The sequence below is a fragment of the Zeugodacus cucurbitae genome, chromosome 5, assembly GCF_028554725.1.
Source record: "Zeugodacus cucurbitae isolate PBARC_wt_2022May chromosome 5, idZeuCucr1.2, whole genome shotgun sequence".
Classification (NCBI taxonomy): Eukaryota; Metazoa; Arthropoda; class Insecta; order Diptera; family Tephritidae; genus Zeugodacus; species Zeugodacus cucurbitae.
The window spans coordinates 28605506-28622198 of NC_071670.1; the positions used below are offsets into that span (position 1 = coordinate 28605506).

General features: G+C 36.2%; 1 long non-coding RNA gene across 1 annotated transcript; it reads left to right on the forward strand.

Moving 5' to 3' along the window:
• The first annotated feature begins 7247 nt into the window (after nt 1-7247).
• Nucleotides 7248-8593, forward strand: LOC128922120 (uncharacterized). Its single transcript, XR_008471408.1, has 2 exons — nt 7248-7739; nt 8072-8593. It is a non-coding gene; the product is annotated as an uncharacterized LOC128922120 (long non-coding RNA).
• Nucleotides 8594-16693: the final 8100 nt, after the last annotated feature.

The window sequence follows — 16693 nt, forward strand, 5'->3', positions numbered from 1 at the left end:
ACCAAATTTTACATAAGAAATTTCAGAAGGAAGCTGCACTGAGATTTTTTTACAAAATGGAAAATGGGCGTAGCGTCGCCCACTTATGGGTCAAAAACCATATCTCAAGAACTATTTGACCGATTTCAATGAAATTCAGTATATAACACTTTCTTGATACCCTGATGACACTTTATTTGAGCTGTGACATCACTTGTGGAAAAATTGTCAAAATCGGACCATGACTTTTCAAGGCCCCTGATATCGAACATGAAGAACTCAGTGCCTAAGGGTAATTTTTCACCGAAAATATAGGTAAATCCCTCAGATATTTTAATGTAATTCATTACCTCTGAATTTTTTTCTTATAACAGTTTGTCTCTGTACCTGAAATGGTAAAAATCGGGTCATAACTTCCCCCAGATCCCATATACCTAATTATAAGTAATGTTAAATTAAGTGAGCGTATAGTCTTCTCCGTCAACAAACTGATTGGACCTTATCAGTGTGGCTTTAGACCTGGAAAATCGACAACTGACCAGATATTCACCATGCGCCAAATCTTGGAAAAGACCCGAGAAAAGAGGATCGACACACACCACCTTTTTGTCGATTTTAAAGCTGCTTTCGACAGCACGAAAAGGAGTTGCCTTTACGCCGCGATGTCTGAATTTGGTATCCCCGCAAAACTAATACGGCTGTGTAAATTGACGTTGAGCAACACCAAAAGCTCCGTCATGATTGGGAAGGACCTCTCCGAGCCGTTCGATACCAAACGAGGTTTCAGACAAGGTGACTCACTATCGTGCGACTTCTTTAACCTGATGCTGGAAAAAATTATAAGAGCTGCAGAGCTAAACCGAGAAGGTACAATCTTCTACAAGAGTGTACAGCTCCTGGCGTACGCCGATGATATTGATATCATCGGAAGCAACAACCGCGCCGTTTGTTCTGCTTTTTCCCGCATGGATAAGGAGGCGAAGCGAATGGGTCTGGAGGTGAATGAGGACAAGACGAAATATCTCCTGTCATCAAACAAACAGTCGGCGCATTCGCGTCTTGGCTCCCACGTCACTGTTGACAGTCATAACTTCGAGGTCGTAGATAATTTCGTATACCTGGGAACCAGCATCAACAACACGAACAATGTCAGCCTCGAAATCCAGCGCAGAATAACTCTTGCCAACAGGTGCTACTTTGGACTGAGTAGGCAATTGAACAGTAAAGTCCTCTCTCGACGAACCAAAATCAAGCTCTACAAGTCGCTTATCATTCCCGTCCTGCTTTACGGTGCAGAAGCTTGGACGATGTCAACATCAGATGAGACGACACTGGGAGTTTTCGAGAGGAAAATTTTGCGCAAGATTTATGGTCCTCAGAACATTGGCAACGGCGAATACCGCAGACGATGGAACGATGAGCTGTACGAGTTATACGACGACATTGACATAGTTCAGCGAATAAAAAGACAGCGGCTACGCTGGCTAGGTCATGTTGTCCGAATGGACGAAAACACTCCAGCCCTGAAAGTGTTCGATGCAGTACCCGCCGGAGGAAGCCGAGGAAGGGGAAGGCCTCCACTCCGTTGGAGGGACCAGGTGGAGAGCGACCTGGTTACACTTGGGATCTCCAACTGGCGCCGAACTGCGAAGGAGAGAGACAGGTGGCGCACTATCGTCGATTCGGCTATAACCGGCTAAACGGTTGCAACGCCAATCACATACATACATAGTCTTCGATACATTGTATCTTGGTGGTGAAAACGAGTGAAATCGGTTTAGGAATTACCTCAGTCCCCATATACTATTTATCATGATTTTAGTTATTCTATTGAACTTTATACTGAATACATTGGTCGATTTGTGTTATCTTTATAAAATTACATCAATAAATTGCGAGAGTATAAAATGTTCGGTTGCACCCGAACTTAGCCTTTCCTTACTTGTTTATATTTATTTTATAAATGAATATTAAATGGAAAAATTATTTATTTAAATATTTCATTTGACTTGTGTTGCTGCTATGGTATTGTGTTAAAACCTTGCTGATAATGATGATGTAAGAGTTGTTGAAATTATGGATGAGAATTGATAAATTTTGTATTTACTATTTACTAATATTTAATCATTTTATAGTTTCTATATTATTATACTTCATGTCCATTCAAAAAGTGCCCACATTGCTTTGATAAACTTGATTTTTATACTCTCGCAACAAAAGTTGCTAAAGAGAGTATTATAGTTTTGTTCACATAACGGTTGTTTGTAACACCTAAAATTAAAAGAGTTAGATATAGAGTCATATATACCAAAGTGATCAGGGTGACGAGTAGATTTGAAATCCGGATGTCTGTCCGTCTGTGCAAGCTGTAACTTGAGTAAAAATTAAGATATATTGACGAAACTTGGCACAAATATTCCTTGGCACCATAAGTAGGTTAAGTTCGAAAATGGGCGGAATCGGACCATTGCCACGCCCACAAAATTTGGAATAAAGGATCGCACTAGGAGGAGGCATATTTGAATGTACTGTTTTTGGGGAAGTGGGCGTGGCCCCGCCCACAAATCGGTTATTTGTATTTAATTCGCAAACCAATAGAGCTATATAAACCAAACTTTCTGCAGTCGGTTCTCTTAGAAACCCCACCACACGCCATGAAAATAGTTGAAATCTATTATCCGCCCACCTCCCATACAAAGGTTAGGTTGAAAATTACTAAAGGTTGGTTAACTAACTAACGAAAAACGTCAGAAACACTAAATTTTGCAAAAGAAATAGCAAAAGGGAGCTATACTCAGATTTTTTTACAAAATGGAAAATGATGTAATTCAGAGGAAATTGTTTTCTTCTAATAGTGTGTCTCTGCTCCAAAATTTATTAAAATCGGGTCATAACATCTCCATATACCTCATTGTAGGTTTTTCAAAAGTATCTTCTCCTAGCTCCCATATACCAAATTATAGGTTTTTCAAAAATACGGTGAGCTTTATTTCGCATATATGTATTGGTTAATATGTGAGCTATCTTAATAAAATAAAGCGAGCGTATAGTCTTGTATATAGTGTACCTTGCTGATGAAAATGAATGAAATCGGTTCAGGTATTAGTATTCCCACAGCGCTCATATACTATATATGACGATTTTCGTTATTCTATTAAACTTTATGCCGAATTTATGGGTTAACTGCGAGAGTATAAAATGTTCGGTTGCACCCGAACTTAGCCGTACCTTACTTGTTTATGTACAATTTCTCATGTCGCGAGCGCACCGAAAAATGCTCACCCAAAAAAGTGCCCAACGCGCCATAAGTTCAAGTTTTCACTTCTGCCTGCACTCCTGGAGTGCAACCCCACTCGGTTTTAACAAATCATACAACAATTTATTAAACAGCAATATGGATATTTAACCAATTTTTATTAAAAAACATACCTCTAAGTGAGTACTCGAATTAACGAAAAATTCGATGTTACGAACAAGCCTGACAATTATGTGTTCGTTATTTCGGAAAACTACTGTAGGATAAAAATGGACAATGGGCATCTAGAAATGGTTGAAATCGGACCTTAGACCAACGGTAGACTTTGTATCGAATATATCCATAAATCATTGAAATATCTCAAAATATAGAGAGTGTCTTTTTCAAATAATAATTTTCGTTATCCTAGTGGACTCAATGTCAAATATATGGGTTAAGTATTGAGTTATATTTATAAAATTGCGTGGAAACATATTTTTCGGTGGATCATCCTCTACCAATTTATGCAATTGTTTTAAACCTTAGTCTAGCCCTCATACCCCTAATAGATAATTTTTGCCTCATATACCAAACATATTACATTATTCATCGTTACGCTTATATTAAATATTTCTTTGTATATCTGCATAGAACATGTCTTTCAGTTGTAATGAAAGGAATATAATTTTAAATGTATGATCCCAGAATCCGTATATTTCAAGTCATAAAGTTCATGCCTTCAAATATTTTTTAAATCAAAACCTCGTAACTTTATTCCTTACGAAGGTTGTTACTCTGATTGAAAAATTCTGAATTCTAATGTAATGTAATTGAGGTGTTTGACATTAGCTGTGTTCCTCCTTTACCTACACATCCACAGAAGAGTTGAGGAAGTCGTAGAATGCAGAGAAAACAGGTATGCAACTAATTAATGGAACAGAGACTAATTCCCATTACAACGCCTTGGGTAGGTCAGACGGTGATGTTAGGGAAATGACTATATTTGATTACATTAAAGTTCCGGTTATAGGTATATCAACTATACAGTCTTCAACTGCGTCCCAGAGCAACCGATGATTGGAAACAAATCCAAAATGAACTGGGTTAAATACCCCAGTCAAATAATTATATGTGCATTTCGGCATTTGTTTATATTTCTTATTCACTTTTATTTTTTGGATTTCGGTAAATGTGGAATAAAAGGTTGATATGTTACCGTTACTATGCAACGAAAATTGTTTCATACTTTTCTCGTTCATTGTAAAGTTACATTCAGAATGTGCTTGTGAATTGGGTATTGCATAGAAAATATTTATATGTGCAAAATCAGTTTAGCGGATCTTTCTTACTGATAGTGTCGCAGCAAAAACTTTTTTGCTAATATTTGTTTTCAAAATTATTGTAGGTGCATTAATTTAATGAATTATTAAAAATTTTATTACACTTATTTATCTTTAAGCCTAAAATGCCTCGTGGTACTAGTTTATCAGCGGAGGAACAAGTAATAATCATAGGAATGCATAAAAACGGTTCCAAAATGGCTGTAGACCAAAGCGACATCGGAACTGTATCTCAAAATTTCTTAAAAACCCCACTAACTATGGTTAGGGCGAGGCAGCGGACGAAAAACAACATTGATGAGCGGTGCGAAAGGATGATTCAACGGCCAGTAGTTGCGGACTTGATAAGCAGCGATCAAATATAGACCTAGTTAAGACAGAAAATCACAATAAATATAATTTTTCCAATTATACATAAAAATCAGTTTCTGTAACACACCTCCATGGCACCTAAACCAATACTAAAGAAAGACACAATAAAGCATATTTGAGGTTTACAAATTAAAACCAATTCTGTGCCGATGAGTGTTAGAATACAGTCTTTAGTGACGAAAAAAAATTAAACTTGGTCGGCCCACGACGACGAACGACGGTCCTACTACAAGCGATGTTTTGGAAGCGGTACTTTGATTTCAGGGGCTGCATTTTGCTGCTGTGGAAAGATATCTACATGTTTTATATTCAATCAAATGAATGCTAATATCAATGTAGATCCTTTGGACAGCGAGTTAATAAAATTTGCTGGCAATATTTATAGCATATAACTGAACATATCGAAAGGATAACGCTTTAATCCATACGAAGAACATTTTTAACAACCAAAAAATTCCGGTATTACAATGTGCAACATTGAGTTCGAACCTAAATCCTATTGAGGATCTCTGGGAGAACCTCTCTGCTCCTGTTTTCCAAAACGGACAGTTTGAGACAGTACGTCACCTTAAATTAGCCATAAAGCAAGAATTTGCCAATATTTACAGAACTATTCTACAGTCAGTAGTTAATTCTCTGATTAAGTGGCTTAATTTAGGACAATTCTACTGACTATTAAAATAAACATTTCTTTCAGTTAAACTCAAATGTATAGGCTTTACTGGTAAAAATAGTAAAATGAACATATAAATATTTATTAATAATATTAGCCTAAACTTCAATTCTGTTTTATAGTTTAAAAAATATTTTGAAATTTGTTAATTTTTTGTTTTTTTTTTTATATCGTATACATTAATAATAACAAACCTGCATACTCAGAAATATTTTGCAATTTTGTAATCTTTAATTTTTTTTGCAAAAAGTTCATACACATATAATTATTTGACTGAGGTATGTGACTGGACTTGATCGCTTTCTGAGTAGTCTTTCAGTCCATGACCAGTTAAATACTTACCATTAAGATCCCATGTTCAGAAACTCAATAAAGATGAATTGGCAGAGCCGATCGAGGAAAACGTTGCGTTTTCTGTTACGTCTTCGCTTAGAAAAATTAGACGAAGTAGTGTTATCACTGCCTCGATTAATTGGTACGTCTATAACGATTGGAGCTGGCGAATTCGAGGAATATGAGTATGGACAATTGGAAGATGAACTTGGACCGTGTATTAGAAAGAAAGCGATTACCTGATATGTCCCTGCCACAAATGATAAACCAAATATAACGATTTACGTTATTTTTTTCAAATAGATTAGATTACTTTTCACTACGAGAGACTGTGGTCATTTCGCAAATTTTAAGTTAATTTAGAATTTTAAATACCATAATAATATAGCACCAAAATTTGTTCAACTTTAGTTCCTTTTTTGTTATACAAAATTAAAAATGTTCCACCTTAAAATACAACTCAAAGTTTCGACTACTACCGAGTACTTTAATTACAAAGTTCTAGGGCGGTTCGTTAAGGACTTAGCCTACTTTATGAAGGCGCCATTATCGCAGAGAAATGTATATATGTAGCTAAATTTCCGTCTTCGTATGACGATGCGATTGCATTATTTGCTTTTAACTTGAAATCCTCTCATATGCCGGCAATAGTGTTTCCCATTACCTTCCTCGCCAAGAAACATTTGAATAAGAAGAAAGTTTATACTCGTGCATGCAAGAATGCTTTTCTGCATGTGATTAAACAAACCTTGCAGGAAAACGTCCGACAAATCTCAAGTTCCGGTTCAAGAGATTGTGGTTAAACTGGAAAATGCGCAAATATTTTGATATTTTGAATTGAAAACTGTGTGTACTGGTGGAAAACATGCACTTAGAAGCAATCTGTCGTGTAATCAATAGCCCAATCAACTGTACAATCAACTGTATTCAACAGAAGAATAAACCTTTTAGCTTTTTTACGTGAAAACATTAAACGATGTATAATGTGGCAAATTCCGAACTAACCTGTAACAAATGCATTTTCTTGCAGGGAGTTTATTATTGTGCTAGTATGTAACTCTAAAAGAAATGCTTTGTAGTTTATGAAATATGAAAACTGCAGTTAGAATGCATAATGCTACACCAAAGAACGACCTAGTAGATGCATTACTCGAAGTAAGTACCACATTTTACTGCGTATACTCCAACATACTTTTACATTCACATTAGGTCAAAGTCAAGGACATAGTTTAGCTTCCGCAGCTGGATTTACAAGATTTTTGTAAGTTTAAGAAAATTTTAAGAGTTAAGCCAAACAGATTCTACTGCATTTCGGGGGAAAATTAGAAATATTTTTACACAATGATGAATTAAAGGTCTATTAAATAAGAAAGCAGTTGAATGGTTCATAAATTCCAACTGTAATTAAATATGAAATTAACTAATGTACATAGTATGTACATATATGTAGGAATGGACAATATATAGGGCAAGTGGCAACATTGTCACTGACCGAATAACTTAGAGTACGGATGGCAACCTTGCCATTTATCGATAAGTCAACGAAGCGTCCATCAGTGGCCATAATTGTAACGGTCCTTATTGGATGATCCATACAGATCAGCCATTTGTAATAGCATGTAAGCTTTCAGTTGTTAAGTGAAGTTTGTTGAAGGCGGTCACGCCGCCGCGCGAATAAAATAAGTGCGGTTAAAGTGAATTGAAATAAATACTATTGAAATAAAGTGTCTCGTTTAATATGGAAACCCACATATATGTATGTAAATTTAACCAGATGTTAGGATCTATTATATTCGGTTTTTAGAAGGTTTGGAGAAGTACTGAATTCAGTTCATATATTTGTAGAATTGTAGCATTGCGTATTTTCCAAGCAGTTTAACTTATGAAAAGTTATCACTAACAACAATTGTTAAATAAGGCAAATAACTGTTGATTAAATAAAACTGTTTTCTTTGCCTTCCTCCGTTCATGCGTTTTTGCATGGTCTTGAAAATCAACTTTTGCATATCTACAAAAGCATTTGCTATGTTTGCTTAACCTTATTTCTGTGTTTGTCGACAATAACTCATAACACCAAAATTAGGTCAGTTTTATATATTTCAGCTATAAATAAGCATTTTCTTCTCGAAATCATCACAGTCGCTCGTTGCAACAGAAACAATCAATTAAACGCAATTGCATTTGGAAGAAATGAGGAACCTAGTAGTTTTCGCTGTATTCTTTCTGGCTTTGGCTTACGAAGCAAAAGCCTTTTTTGCACTTCCAGCCCCAAGTTCAAGTTCTAACTGCCCTTGCGCTTGCTCCTCAAACAACAAACCGTCAGGGGGTGGCTCAACACCTAAACCAATCGTTATAAATGTGACTCCTGGAGGCGATGACGATGATGGTGATGTAGGTAATGGAGGCAGACGCCGCTTAATCGGCCGAAGGAATAGACGTCTCCGCGGTGGCAGATTAAGAGTGAGAAGACGCAGATTGTACTAAACGTATGCTGCTACAATGTGAAAAAGGAAGGCTATACATTATATTATAACTTTTAAAATTGTTTTAGTTCATATGTATACTTTTTATTATTTGTTATTGTTTTGAAATTTAATAAAATATGAATAGCATGAAAAAAAATGTTACTAAAAATATACTATATTTATATATATTATTGCATGCGGTTCCATAGTGTTTGATTAGAGATTATAGATCGGCCGGTAAATGCGTAGTATTCTGCGAAGGCAACAGTTGACAATTGTAGACGTTGCGAATCCCTAGCTACGACATTCCAAATCTCACAGCTCATATAGCAAAACAGATTTTATGTTTTAGTCAACCAAATGCATTTTTGTTAGAATGGATAACTGTTGTGATTTCTTTTGTTTGTTTTGCTTTTTCTATGCGATTACTTATATCCTCCGAGGATCACTCAGAAGCGGATATACGAATGATTCAACATCTTCTACATAAGTATGCTCTAAGTATATGCAGTGGATTCTTATTGTCAGCGTTTAAAAGCATAATTTTTTTTTAGATTTATTTTAAGGTCTGCTTTTGAGGATGACTTGGGTTTATCGTTTAGTTTAGCTTGTATATCTGCGTGACTATGCGTTGGAACGAATATGTCAGACGTATAGTCTAAGTTTTCAAGCCGACCAAACAGCCTCCACCTTATTCCTCTCTTTTCATTCATTTAGTTCCTCATCACAACATCCAGAAAGTAAAGGAGACAAAATACACACTTGTCCGGTAAAAATTGACCCTTTCTACCGGAATACTGCGAATACTGCTACCAAGTTGTCTATCGTGGGTCTAGTTACGTAGATAGCCTAACTTTAGCGATAACTTTATTAAGACAACATAATAGGTTATACCCCTCCAATTATTGCATATTGTGAGGTCACCCTTTTTTGGATTGTTAATGATGATTCCTTCTTTAAACTCTTCGGTGAGCACTTTGGACCGCCAGAAATGTTTTACAATGGGCAGGATCAAAGAAGCACTCGTTTCTCGATATGTTTTCATCAATTCTGGGAATATTTTGTCGATTCCAGGCGCCTTGTTGTTTTTCATTAATCTTATAGCCTGATCTCGGCTACATTTGGGCTAAGTAAATAAGGGTAAAATAATAAAAAATTAGGTAAATAATTAATATCTATATGTGCATTGCATTTAGGGATGGCAACGATTAATCATTTGATTAAATTAATCGATTATTTTCATTTAATTTACGATTTAATTGCATCGAAACACCTTTTCAAATTACTCGACTATTACTCGAGTAATTGCAAAATAATCGCAAACAGCATTTTCAAATTTAATACATTTTATATTCATCTAAGTTAGCTTACAAGGGTCGAAATTGGTCACATCAGTCATTAATGAGTGCAAACGTTGTAAACATAGTTAAATTCTAATATGTCAACGTAGTTTAATATCAAAAAATGAATATCTGGTAACACTGCATTTACAGTTAAGTCAAACGCATTTTACGTTCAGTTGTTTGAAGTGCAATGGCGCCAGTTAAAAGCGAAGTATGGAAATTTTTTAATAAAATAAGCAATAACTACGTTAAATATCAACTCAAATATCAAAAGCGGGTGCAACTGCGACCGAAAAACGCAATCGTTTGACAACAAAACGTTTATCGAAATTGCTTTTTCTTCAAACTTGGTTGAACAGACTTCTAAATTTTCTTGACTTCATGAATATATTTTCCTTTTAAGACAAATGAATTTTTAATACGATATTTTAATTTTATTTACGTTTTTGTTTTTGTGTATATACCAACACAATTTGAATGTCTGAAATAAGAATATAGTCTCCTATTTACTGCTACTTTGGACTGAGTAGGCAATTGAAAAGTAAAGTCCTTTCTCGACGAACCAAAATCAAACTCTACAAGTCGCTTATCATTCCCGTCCTGCTTTATGGTGCAGAAGCTTGGACGATGTCAACATCAGATGAGACGACACTAGGAGTTTTCGAGAGGAATTTTGCGCAAGATTTACGGACCTCAGAACATTTGCAACGACGAATACCGCAGACGATTGGAAGAGTTCAGCGAATAAAAAGACAGCGGCTACGCTGGCTAGGTCATGTTGTCCGAATGGACGAAAACACTCCAGCTCTGAAAGTGTTCGATGCAGTACCCGCCGGAGGAAGCCGAGGAAGGAGAAGGCCTCCACTCCGTTGGAGGGACCAGGTGGAGAGTGACCTGGTTACACTTGGAATCTCCAACTGGCGCCGAACTTCGAAGGAAAGAGAGGAGTGGCGCGCTCTCATCGATTCGGTTATAACCGTCTAAATGGTTGAACGCCAATCACATACATACATACATATTTTATTGGTTTTATTTTTACGCAAAGTTGCAAAACATAGCCTTTCAAGCAAGAGGCAATTGTTTTACTTTACGATTGCTGTGCATATTTTGAAAAATTTAATGTCATTGTGCTACTTAACTTCAAATGTAGGCCATTTTCTCTTTTTGGATATGTCTGGGACTCTGTGATAGAGCATTATAATACAAGATTCGGCGCTGAAACTGATGGTGGTCTTTATGCAATTTTGTATTATTTGAAAACATTGGAATTAATCGATTAATCGATTTTTTTACATTAATTGCAATTAATTGCAATTATTTTTTTATATCTTTCAATTAATCATTTGATTGTTTAATCGATTAAAAAAAATTTTTTGCCATCCCTAATTGCATTTGCATATACCGTCTGCATTGTGAGCAGTAAAAGCGAAGGTTTTGGTATAGAAGTTTAAGCAAATCTCAAGTTGTTTTCCCTTTAATGTATTCTAGCTGTTGGTTTGGAGTGACATAAAGCCAGCCTTAAAATTGTGACATAGGGAAAATAGGCATGATTGAGAATTCCACTTCGCTAATTTTCACTGAAATTCGTTAGTTCCTGAAATATGGTTTTTGACCCATAATTTGACTGGGTTATATGTATAAAATGATCAGGATGACGAGCTCAAATCCGGATGTCTGTCTGTTCGTCCGTGTAACCTGTAACTTGAGTAAAATTTGAGATATCTTGGGTCGGACCACTACCATGCCCACAAAATGTCGGTAACCGAAAACCAATAAAAAGCTATACCATAAGCGATGAATTAAGCTATGAAAGTGAAATTTGGTACAAAGGGTCGTACTATGAAGGCCCAATTTTTTTTGGGAAAGTGTGCGTGACCCCGCCCACTACCAAGTTGTTTATACACATATCGTAAACTACTAAAGCTATAAAGAAACTGTCAGGAGTCGTTCAGGCACTTCTTTATACAGTCAAAAAATGGAGGAAATCGGATTACGATAGCGTACCTTCCATACATATATGTACTAAATGTTGTTTAACTAAAAATGTACTAAAAATGTTCAAAAAAAAAAAAAAATTCAGTAAGGATATTCAGAGGGAATATATTTCTTCCAATAATATGTCTCCGTGCAAAAATGAGTGAAATCGGGTCATAAATTCACCTAACTCCTATATACCTAATATTAGGGTTTTCAAACTTTCAATGGACTTTATATTCTCTTACCCTGGCAAAACCTTTCCACGCTGCACGGATTATACGGATTGCAAAGTTTTCTAATCCACAACAACAAAACACACATGAAATAAAATACGCAATGGCTGCAAAATATGCTACACCAAAACTCATGTTTACGTTCATGTAATGTGTCGCAACAAAGTAAATGCATGCTATTGTATAATTTGGTGTAGTATTTTAGCATCCCGTGCAATCGTCCAATCTTGCAAGATCAAGAGAATCCTCCTATTATGTTATTAAAATTAAATAAATAAATTGCGCGAGTATAAAATGTTCGGTTACACCCGAACTTAGCCCTTCCTTACTTGTTTGTATAAATAAGACATTCGTTAACGCAATAGCAGCCTTATACCCATGACAGACAGCGGCGTTAATTCAGATTAACTACTTTAATCGTAAGTTAACTACGGTTGCTAACTCCCATTTAATCCTCAAAATTTTAGAGAGTTAGTGGCATTTTCGTTGGCAACTTTGTTAAACATGGCCGCTTTTAACCAATACTGACAGCTGTTTTTCAATTAAATGTAAACAAAAACATACGCATGCAATGAAATAGCTAATTTTTTCTAAAATGGAAGATCTAGTAATAACGTATTTATGTATATTTTTTAGTAATTAGTGATTTTGTATTAATTGCGCGGCTAACAACCGCAATATTTGCTTTCTATCCAATTTTATTTTACCAAAATGAAAATATTTTTGTCAATCAGCTGTTTATGGGAGTTTATAACTCGCTTTGCTGCCGTCTGTCACCTACATATTTCGAACTGATAAAAAGCGCAGTTAGTCCGAATTAACTTTGCCGTCTGTCTAGACTATTACACTAATAAAACCACTTAGAACTTAATAGTGTAACATTCAAGTATATCCCTATGCAACATGTTGCAAGAGTATAAAACATTTAAATTTTTATAATAAATCCATTAACCACTTTGTATAAGGTTGTGTTGTTGCCTATTTCATCGTAGGTTAAACAATGCGAAATGTTATTTGTTTTGCAAAAAACATGTTTGTTCCACCTCATTTTAATGTTTATCGACATCAAATTGGGAACGAGGTCGCCGTGCATTTATTTCTTTAAAATTTTCCGCTATAAATAAGCTTTCAATTTATGAATTCATCACAGTCGTTCAGATACACAAAGAACAATCAATTAATTGCAACTGCATTTGGAAGAAATGAAGAACCTAGTAGTTTTCGCTCTATTCTTTCTGGCTTTGGCTTACGAGGCAAATGCCTTTTTTGCACTTCCAGCCCCAAGTTCTAACTGTCCTTGTGCCTGCTCCTCCAACAATAAACCTGACTCAACACCGAAACCAATCGTTATAGATATTGATATTGACGATTTAGGAAATGGAGGAAATGGAACGTCTTCTGTGCAGAGAAGAAGAAGAGGAAACCGACCAAGCGGTCGAAGGAATAGACGTATAGGAGGTGGCAGAAGAAGCTTGAGAAGGCGTAGATATTTATAAGTTTATGATGTTACAAAAACATAATTTTTAAAATTGTTGAAATTTGTTAATATTTAATAAAATACATACTTTATATCTAACTAAAAAATATTTTAATAGTATTACTGTTTCAAAGCTAGAGGCTTTCTACTGGTGAATCTGGTTATTTCAAATGGGAGGTACTTGGTAAGTACCTCGAGGCACTTTCGCTCGAGCCTTTCAGCTTAAGTGTTTTAAAGGTTAAGAAGGGGCACTTAAGTGGGGATTACTGTAGGGCTAAAGAGCAAAAGCTTCAATTATGCATACTTGACTCAGCACAGCTTAGAAAAGGTAGACTTTAGCTGCAGTTATACTTCACACATCGCATAGAGAGCTTCTACTTTAGCTATTTATTATCATGGTTTATGGGTGGAGTTGCCAGAAGTGCAGCTTTATCTTCAAAATTAAGTTTTATTTTTTATTACAATATCGCCAAAATTGAAGATTTAAACAAGACTAATTCTCAACATATCATAAGAAAAAATCTTCACTTTATCTGAAATAAAACTCTTTTTAAACTATATATGTATGTTCTGGCAGCCACACCTGTATTTTCAGCACATCCAGACCAGTTAGCGGGGCAACGCCCACGTTAAAAATAATTACATCCAAATATGTCCCTCCCTAGTATGATCCTCTGTACCAAGTACTACTTTCATAAATTTATAAATTTTCCTTTTTCGTAATTTTGTGGCATGTTTCGTCAATATATCTTAGCGCTTTGTTCAAAAATTAGGCAAAATCGGGTCAATACTTCCTGTAGACTCCATATACCTAAGATACGGATTTTCAAACTTATTCGTTCTAGGCATTATCCCAGCACCCATATACATATATAGTGATTATGATCAAGGGAGATAAAATAGCGACGGCTAAGTTTACGGAATTTTTAAATAAAAATTTTCCCAAATACTATTTAAATACGTATCTTTGATATGTTGAATATAAGAATATGAAATGAAATACATATATGATTGTGTATACTAAAACAAATTTAAACACGTAAGGAAGGGCTCAGTTCGGGTGTAACCGAACATTTTATACTCTCGCAATTTATTTATTTAACTTTATTTATATTATATAATACACAATTTGACCCACATATTCGTCATATATATTGTATAAAGTCCTTTGAAAGTTGGAAACCCTAATATTAGGTTAGAAGCACCGAGGTCCTCGTGTTCGATATATGGGGCCTTAAAAACATATGGTCCGATTTCGGCGATTTTTAAAATGGGGCTGCCACACTATTAACATAGTATTTGTGCAAAGTTCTGCACCGATATCTTTACTAGTGCTTAATTTATATATTGTAAAGTAAATGATTCTGATTGTCTTCAAAGTTCTGGTATATAGGAAATAGGCGTGGTTGTGAAGCGATTTGGCCTATTTTCACAACATGTTATTGGGATGTAAGGAAACTATTACAAACCAAGTTTCATTGAAATCGGTCAAGTAGTTCCTGAGATATGGTTTTTGACCCATAAGTGGGCGACGCCACGCCCATTTTCCATTTTGTAAAAAAATCTGAGTGCAGCTTTCATCTGCCATTTCTTATGTGAAATTTAGTGTTTCTGACGTTTTTCGTTAGTGAGTTAACCCACTTTTAGTAATTTTCAACCTAACTTTTGTATGGGAGGTGGGCGTGGTTATAATCCGATATCCTCCATTTTTGGACTGTATTAGGAAGTGGCTAAAAAAACGACAGCAGAAATTTTGGTTTATATAGCTCTATTAGTTTGCGAGATATGTACAAAAAACTTAGTAGGGGGCGGGGTCACGCCCACTTTTCTAAAAAAATTACATCCAACTATGACCCTTTATAGTGCAATCCTTCATACCAAATTTTATTTCCATAGTTTCGGCCATCGAAGATTTTGGACGATTTTCAGAGGTTGACAAAAGAGTATTTTTATACTCTCGCAACAAAAGTTGCTAAAGAGAGTATTATAGTTTTGTTCACATAACGGTTGTTTGTAACACCCAAAACTAAACGAGTTAGATATAGGGTTATATATACCAAAGTGATCAGGGTGAAGAGTGGAGTTCAAATCCGAATGTCCGTCCGTCCGTCCGTCTGTGCAAGCTGTAACTTGAGTAAAAATTAAGATATCTTGCTTTCGAAAATGGGCAAAATCAGACCGTTGCCACGACCACAAAATGGCGAAAACCAAAAAGACATAAAGTGTCATAACTAAGCCATAAATAAAGTTATAACAGTAAAATTTGGAATAAAGGATCGCACTAGGAAGGGGCATATTTGGAGAAGTGGGCTTGGCCCCGCACCCAAATCGGTTATTTATATATATATCGCAAACCAATGAAGCTATATAAACAAAACTTTCTGGTTGATGTCCTCATACGACTAAAGGCTGATATCACCGCCATCCAAGAAGTGCGATGGACGGGACAAGGACGACAAGGACCGAAGAAGGTGGGTGCTTGTGACATCTACTACAGCGGCCATATAAAGGAGCGCAAATTTGGTGTTGGATTTGTGATGGGAGAGAGACTCCGTAGCTGAGTCCTGGAATTCACCCCGGTGGATGAACGCCTAGCCACAATCCGAATAAAAGCGAGGTTCTTCAACATATCGCTTATTTGCGCCCACACCCCAACTGAAGAGAAGTACGATGAGATCAAAGATACTTTCTATGAGAGCCTAGAACGCACCTACGAGCGCTGCCCCCGCCACGATGTCAAAATCGTGCTTGTCGATTTCAACGCTAGGATGGGTAAAGAAGGTGTCTTTGGCAGAACAGTCGGAAAATTCAGCTTCCATGACGAAACATCGCCAAACGGCCTGAGGCTGATCGACTTCTCTGGGTCCCGAAATATGGTCGTATGTAGTACCAGATTCCAGCATAAGAAAATACATCAAGCTACTTGGCTGTCTCCTGATCGAAACACGCGTAACCAAATCGATCACGTTGTGATAGACGGAAGACATGTCTCCTGTGTTTTAGACGTAGTAGCACTCGCCTCTGTGCAGCAAAAAACGCCCGTAAACAAACTCAAGGAAGGTTTAACGTCGAAAAGCTGCAATCGCAACAGACAGCCACGAAATATTCTACTCGACTTGCACTCCTGCTCTCTGAGAGCACTCATCAGCATCTCGGTATAAGGGAACTGTGGAACGGCATCTCAAACTCACTGCGTACCGCTGCAGCTGAAACAATTGGTTTTCGGCAACGACAAAAAACAAGCTGATACGATAAGGATTGCCGTC